Source organism: Caretta caretta, chromosome 3 (genome assembly GCF_965140235.1).
Source record: "Caretta caretta isolate rCarCar2 chromosome 3, rCarCar1.hap1, whole genome shotgun sequence".
NCBI classification, from domain to species: Eukaryota; Metazoa; Chordata; order Testudines; family Cheloniidae; genus Caretta; species Caretta caretta.
This window is the reverse complement of record NC_134208.1, coordinates 179243236-179250150: the sequence shown is the minus strand read 5'-3', so window position 1 is coordinate 179250150 and position 6915 is coordinate 179243236. Positions and strand designations below refer to the sequence as shown.

The following is a 6915-nucleotide window of genomic DNA, read 5'->3' as shown; positions in this document are numbered from 1 at the left end:
AGTCACCTATCTCCACCTGGGATTCACAGCAGAGAACCCACTCCTGGAGTTAGGTGCCTAAGACCCATCAGCCCTTTACTCAGGAAAAACCAAGGAGGAGGAAGAGTCTTCCATACCCTGGGTGAATGCTCTAATTCAGGGGTCTCAAACTCAATTTACCTTAGGGCTAGGGCCAGTCCTCAAATCCTCCCAGCAGGCCAGTAATGTCACTGAAGATGGTGGTCAGAAAAGAAAACGTTTATATTGTATTTTTTATTTCAAATTTCTTAGAAATAATAAGACTGTCATACAACTTTATACAATTCTTCGTTTGCCAGAGAGTTTTTAGTGTTGGCCAGACACCTGGCAACACTTCAGTTCTGTCAGTTTGTTGATGTTTGGCCTCAGTGACTGAGCAGTTGAAACCTTCAGGACTGCAGCAAGGTGGGCATTAGAGAGTTGTGTTCAGTCCACTTTCCCACACTCCACGCTCCGCTGACAGCAGGACCTTGCGGGGCTGGGCCTCCGTGGGCACAAAAGCGGCTGAGGAGGAGGCCTCATGCTGCCCTGGCTGACTTTGCCTGGTGACTAGTGACACTGCTGCCATGGCTGACTCTGCCTGGCAACTAATGATGCTGCTCCATGGCTGACTCTGCCCGGTGACTAGTGATGGTATCTCTGTCCCTCTCCCGCAGCCAACGGGAGCTGTGGTGGGCGGCAACTGCAGCAGACAGAGCCGGCAGTGTGGCTGCATCTCTCCTGCCTGCTCCCCTCCTGCCCCTCCCCTTCCCCCCTCAGCTGGCAGCCACGAGGGCTGGATGAAAGGAACTTTTTAAAAAGTTTCCATGGGCTGCAGTGTGGAGTTTCTTGGGCCGCAGATGGCCCGCGGGCTGGGACTTTGAGACCCCTGCTCTAATTGCTGAGCCATTGGATATAAAGGGGATGGTGGTACCACCACCACCAGCATTTGGGCAGGGCAATCTGGTAGGCATACTGTGAGGCAGACTCTGAGCATGCCTACCAGCCCATGTCTTACAGGTGAGATAGGTGATGGAATGTATAGTTTGTGAATCCGCTGAGGCTTAGGAGGTGAGCTACGTGCTAAGCTGCTCAGCACTGTTAGGACTTAGGTGGCCAAAACTGGCCTCATATTTAGAGTGAGATACTTTGCAAGGCATGGTGAGAGCTGGTCTCCCCCAGAGCTTACGTGCCACATCTAGAAGTCTCATATTCCAATGTTTGGGGTTTCCCAAAAATGCTAATTCAGTTAGAGGCATTTCAGCAGCAGCCCTAACACATGAGGCAAATAAACAGAGTTCAGAGGAAAATGCATACTAAACTATGTTGCTGTAAATTTTTCTGCATCCTTACTCTACAATCCAAGTTGCTGAATCATCCAGATGAGTTCACAGGGTAGACATATGTCCATAGTAATTGCATGCTTATGCTTAGCCTTGTTAAGCTCTGTGCCAGTTCAAAAGTCAGTGGCAGTAATGGAACCTGTAACAAAGTGAGATGATTATTTACTCATTTACATATCAATACCCCAAATGCCCTTCAGTTCACAGTTCTGTCATAGGCAGTGCTGATTGTGTCTGAGAACAGAGGGAAAGATCTAAACATGTATGTCTATGCACTCAGCTTTTTTTGAGCCAATTAAAAAAAATCATAGCCCCTTGAATTACCCATAGCACTTGAAAGCCACATCACCACACCTGTAGAAGCTTCAGATGCACTGAACCCTCTGAAGACCTTGCTGCCTCATCACTTTCTTCCCAGCCTCTACATACAATGTGTCCCTTTTCTTCTTTAAAGCAAGAACAGTAAAAACATAAATATGATCAACAATGGTACAAAGTGCCCTCAGCAGTGTGGCTTCTGTCTCCACACAAAGCTTTTCTATGTCTCTTGATCTGAGTACAATTACTCTGTGTGTGTAAAATTCAGGAGCATGCTGCATATGATACTATATTAGTAACTAGCAGAGACACCCATGTAAGTAATGGGAATGTTAAGAATGGGAAAATATTATGAAATTAATATAATGAGTCAATTGCAAAACATTGCAAATCTAAGGAAATTAACTTCCACATGACACTTGGCATGACCTTCAATTCCTAATGGTTTAGGAGGCCCTCCTGTCTGACCAATCATACTAACATTCAGAGCCCTCAGACTATATAGGATAGTGTTATTCAGCCTTTAAAAGCTAGACAGGCACTTCACTTCACTATTGAACAGAGTTTCAGAAATAATCATTCTGCAATGTCCTGAAACTACTTAGTAGGTCAGTGATGTAACATTGCATAAGCGCTGTCATAAATATAAAGGGAAGGGTAATCACCTTTCTGTATACAATGCTATAAAATCCCTCCTAGCCAGAGGCAAAACTCTTTCACCTGTAAAGGGTTAAGAAGCTAAGGTAACCTTGCTGGCACCTGACCCAAATGACCAATGAGAGGACAAGATACTTTCAAAGCTGGAGGGGGGGGAAACAAAGGGTTTGTCTGTCTGTCTGTTGCTTTTGCTGGGAACAGATCAGGAATACAGCCTCAGAACTTCTGTTAAGTTAATAAGTAATGTAGCTAGAAATACATTAGATTTCCTTTTGTTTAATGGCTGGTAAAGTAAGCTGTGCTGGATGGAATGCATATTCCTGTTTTTGTGTCTTTTTGTAACTTAAGGTTTTGCTTAGAGGGATTATCTATGTTTTGAATCTGACTACCCTTTAAGGTATTTACCATCCTGATTTTACAGAGGTGATTCTTTTACCTTTTCTTTCATTAAAATTCTTCCTTTAAGAAACTGATTTTTCATTGTTCTTAAGATCCAAGGGTTTGGGTCTGTGTTCACCTGTACAAATTGGTGGGGATTCTTATCAAGCCTTCCCTAGGAAAGGGGGTGTAGGGCTTGGGGAGATATTTTGGGGGAAGACGTCTCCAAGTGGGCTCTTTCCCTGTTCTTTGTTTTAAAACTCTTGGTGGTGGCAGCATAGGGTTCAAGGACAAGGCAAAGTTTGTACCTTGGGGAAGTTTTTAACTTAAAATGGTAAGAATAAGCTTAGGGGGTCTTTCATGCAGGTCCCCACATCTGTACCCTAGAGTTCAGAGTGGGGAAGAACCTTGACAAGCACGACTCAGTCTTCACATATTGATACAGTATCACACTGCAATAGCAGGACATTTCATTGGGATTATTTTGGAGAGCTCTACCACTTTACTGGCCACACTATCACTTCTCTCGCCTTCCTGGCTGCTTGGAGCCACTATAATCCCCCTCAGTACTTCCAGTCAGATTCCTTAGCACTTTCTGCATGGTCATGGCTATAGGGTGTGTGCTCCTGCACCATCTGTCTGCCTGAGGCTAGGTAGAATGTAAAGAGCCTAGACAAGACCTATGGATTCCACAAGAGCATCATACAGAGCCCTGAAGAACCACATACAACTCTACATCCATAGGGAGAGGATCACTCTTAAAGGATACTCAACGTTGCCTTTGCACGCAAGACACTTCTTTTAACTTGTGAATGTACTGCCCTACTCTAAGTCTTTGGGTAATTCCTGCACTAACCATGAAACCATATATATGTCAGTTCCTAGAGAGACCATAATTATCTCAGCTGGTGATCCTGGGTTATGTCATTTTACAGTCTTTGGTTTCTGTTATAACTTAAAGAATAATTCATCCTTTCCCATTAGATAACTCTTAAATGTTAACTGCTGGTTTATTAGATTGCTTAGAATTGTTTGCACAGCTGAGCTATGTATCTCAACGGAAGTAAAATAAATACTCTTTCCCTAGGAGAAGTCAGTGACAACCTTTTAGCCCTAGTGATCGGTTTGCTTTGGTTTATATCATTTTAACACTTTCAAGGTTGTTTTCACAAAAAGGGCTAGACACTTGCTTTTTAAAAGGAAAGCTGAGGTTGTTCTTTATATTTCTAATTTATTCAATTCAAGGATGTCAGTGCTGTCTCTCAATGCCAGGCAGAGGGAATGGGGATCAATAGAAATCAGGGGCTTCTTTTGCTTTTTTACATAAAAATTCATGATACAAAGGATGCAATAAACTAAAGCAGCTGGAAAACCTTTAATCTACAGGGAGGGCATGTTAATGAATGAGACCACGAACAGTTTCAGTTGCTAAAAAATTATATTCTAGGCAGTGCAGGTAACTACACCTGTAGATAACTACACTTGCCCAGTGCTTTCCAATTATAAATCCCTCTTTTTAATTGCTCACAACATTCACAAATTTTTAACTGTTCATGCTGAAATTTCCCATGCTGGCTTGCTGTCCGAGGCTGAATTATTTTTTATTTATTCTTAAATATTTTCAGCTAAACCAGTTCAGCCAATTTTCAGAACAAACACTGTGAAAAAATAAGTTCATGTTAAAAAATCCTTACAACCATTTCATTCAGAAGCTCTAGCCTCTCTATGCTTTGGAACAGGGACTTGGAATTTTCCAGGGGGGGCTGACCTGATGTCACAGATGTAATTTTTGCCATCCCTCTGTAAATCTACCCAAATTTGGCCCTGATAAGCCTCCAAAAATTGCAGTTCAAATTTGCTCAATAGAGACTTGTTAGAGTTTGGCAACTAAATTCTCCAGAGATTCTTTGTGCCCTGAATGTGCTCCAGCCCAGGCTGCAGGGACTGAGCAGAACCTTCCGTGCAATTACTGCCAGGGCTGCTATGGAGCCAAGCACAGGATTTCAGAGCAGGAAGACCATCTCTCCTATACTCTTAATGCTCCCTCTGCTGGCACCCAGGCAGTGAGGAGGAAAAGGAGAAAGCAGCCTGATTTGAAAGCACAGTGGTGATAAAGTGGGCCTGAGGATGGGGATAATGAAGGGAACAGGACCAGCCCTAGACCAAATTGCGTCCAGGTGAGAAGCATCTTCGGTGCCCCCTCCATTTGTTGAACTTTTGAATACCTTACTTTTTATTGCATTTGGAGCCCATTTCACTAATTTCATGCATGATTTGCATGCATGATTTATCCCTGTCATATAAAACAATAAATTTGCATGCTAGGATCTGTAAATCTGTATTTATTCATGCTATATACAAACAAATAAAAAATTTATTTCCTTTAAACTTATACAAACTTTTTAATTTTAAAGATAACTGAAATGTACTAACATAAAGAAATTGAACTGTGCACCAATTTATCCGAAAAGCCCCAGAAAGCCAAATTATTTTTTGCAAGGAAGAGGGTAATTGAGATCAGACACTCAAGCATGCTCCTCCAAAGCTGGTTTCTACATTAATGATGAACTGGTTTTCTGCACCTATGCATTTGTTCAGCTTGACGTTGGACTTGACCTCCATCCATTTGGGTAGGCAGTAAAATGGATATGTGATTTTTTGTTGTTGTTGTTGCAGAACATCTGCTAAGTTATGCCAGTAATTGTACCCAGAAAGCACAAGCAACGATTTGGCATTCTTGTAAAATATTTTGCAACAAAAACAGAACACTTTGTTGGTTGATTTTGAGTAAACTAGCCAAAGCCAATTCAGTTTCTCACCATCCTCAAGCACTCTTTCACAGGGTGACTTTGAAAAGTGGAGCTTCTGTTCATTTACAGGAAACGTCATATCCTCAATTTTGTCCAGCGAATTGAAAATTGTCTGACCAATATCGGCAGAGTTTAGGATCACCGGCCATAAAGCAAGATCTGATGTATCGATTTGTGGTGTGCAACTTTTCTCACTGCTGTTTCTGTCATCATGTGAGGCTGATTTTTCTTTATCATTTCTCTCCTTTTCATGTGACTCACATTCTTCTTTATCATCACTCTCCTTTACACCACTTTAGCAAAGCTTTTGACACGGTCTCCCACAATATTCTTGTCAGCAAGTTAAAGAAGTATGGGCTGGAGGAATGCACTATAAGGTGGGTAGAAAGTTGGCTAGATTGTCGGGCTCAACAGGTAGTGATCAATGGCTCCATGTCTAGTTGGCAGCCGGTGTCAAGTGGAGTGCCCCAGGGGTCGGTCCTTGGGCCGGTTTTGTTCAATATCTTCATAAATGATCTGGAGGATGGTGTGGATTGCACTCTCAGCAAATTTGCGGATGATACTAAACTGGGAGGAGTGGTAGATACGCTGGAGGGCAGGGATAGGATACAGAGGGACCTAGACAAATTGGAGGATTGGGCCAAAAGAAATCTGATGAGGTTCAATAAGGATAAGTGCAGGGTCCTGCACTTAGGACGGAAGAACCCAATGCACAGCTACAGACTAGGGACCGAATGGCTAGGCAGCAGTTCTGCGGAAAAGGACCTAGGGGTGACAGTGGATGAGAAGCTGGATATGAGTCAGCAGCGTGCCCTTGTTGCCAAGAAGGCCAATAGCATTTTGGGATGTATAAGTAGGGGCATAGCGAGCAGATCGAGGGACGTGATCGTCCCCCTCTATTCGACATTGGTGAGGCCTCATCTGGAGTACTGTGTCCAGCTTTGGGCCCCACACTACAAGAAGGATGTGGATAAATTGGAAAGAGTCCAGCGAAGGGCAACAAAAATGATTAGGGGTCTGGAACACATGACTTATGAGGAGAGGCTGAGGGAACTGGGATTGTTTAGTCTGCAGAAGAGAAGAATGAGGGGGGATTTGATAGCTGCTTTCAACTACCTGAGAGGTGGTTCCAGAGAGGATGGTTCTAGACTATTCTCAGTGGTAGAAGAGGACAGGACAAGGAGTAATGGTCTCAAGTTGCAGTGGGGGAGGTTTAGGTTGGATATTAGGAAAAACTTTTTCACTAGGAGGGTGGTGAAACACTGGAATGCGTTGCCTAGGGAGGTGGTGGAATCTCCTTCCTTAGAAGTTTTTAAGGTCAGGCTTGACAAAGCCTGGCTGGGATGATTTAATTGGGGATTGGTCCTGCTTTTGAGCAGGGGGTTGGACTAGATGACCTCCTGAGGTCCCTT

The 6915-nt window shown here is 43.3% G+C and overlaps 1 long non-coding RNA gene across 1 annotated transcript in view; it reads right to left on the bottom strand.

The window, feature by feature from the left end:
• Positions 1-237: 237 nt before the first annotated feature.
• The window catches only part of LOC125633509 (uncharacterized), a 41445-nt gene continuing 34767 nt past the window's right edge, over positions 238-6915 (bottom strand). The window contains exon 4 of the long non-coding RNA XR_007355632.2: positions 238-1479. This is a non-coding gene — a long non-coding RNA (uncharacterized LOC125633509). The remainder of the gene's footprint in view (positions 1480-6915) is intronic.